The following is a 967-nucleotide window of genomic DNA, read 5'->3' on the forward strand; positions in this document are numbered from 1 at the left end:
ATTACGTGACGGATAACGGGAGAATTGGTATGGATTTCAGTGAAATCACAAGTCACCATCCACATTCGTTAAAAAATCAAAGTAATGAAGGTATCTCCCAAATTATGTGATCGACATGTCTACCTAGTGACTCAAATGACTTCAACTTGTCGAATACAAGGGCCTGGAAGGCTCGTGGCTGCTCAAACTCGTGTTTATTAATAGAACGACACAAGTGTCGTTTAACAACACTTGTGTCGTTCTGTTGATTTCTACCATTTTTCGCTTTCTTTCCTCTGCGTCGACCTCAAAGATCAGACCTCCTAACTTAAGAAAGTCAGAATTATTGATTACATATCGAATAATGGGGAATTAGCATGGATTTCGGTGAAAACACAAGTCACCATCCACATTCGTTAGAAAACCAAAATAATGAGGGTATCTCTCAAATTATGTGATCGACATGTCTACCTAGCGACTCAAATGAGTTCAACTTGTCGAATACAAGGGCCTGGAATGCTCGAGGCTGCTCAAACTCGTGTTTATTAACAGAACGACACAAGTGTCGTTTAACAACACTTGTGTCGTTCTGTTGATTTCTACCATTTTTCGATTCCTTTCCTCCGCGTCGACCTCAAAGATCGGACCTCCTAATTTAAGAAAGTCAGAATTTTTGATTACGAATCGGATAATGGGGAATTGGCATGGATTTCGGTGAAATCACAAGTTACCATCCACATTCGTTAGAAAACCAAAGTAATGAGGGTATCTCTCAAATTATGTGATCGACATGTCTATCTAGCGACTCAAACGAGTTCAACTTGTCGAATACAAGGGCCTGGAAGGCTCGTGACTGCTCAAACTCGTGTTTATTGACAGAACGACACAAGTGTCGTTTAACAACACTTGTATCGTTCACTTGTGTCGTTCTGTTGATTTCTACCATTTTTCGCTTCCTTTCCTCCGCGTCGACCTCAAAGATCAGACC

This window comes from Olea europaea, chromosome 2 (assembly GCF_002742605.1).
Source record: "Olea europaea var. sylvestris chromosome 2, O_europaea_v1, whole genome shotgun sequence".
NCBI classification, from domain to species: Eukaryota; Viridiplantae; Streptophyta; class Magnoliopsida; order Lamiales; family Oleaceae; genus Olea; species Olea europaea.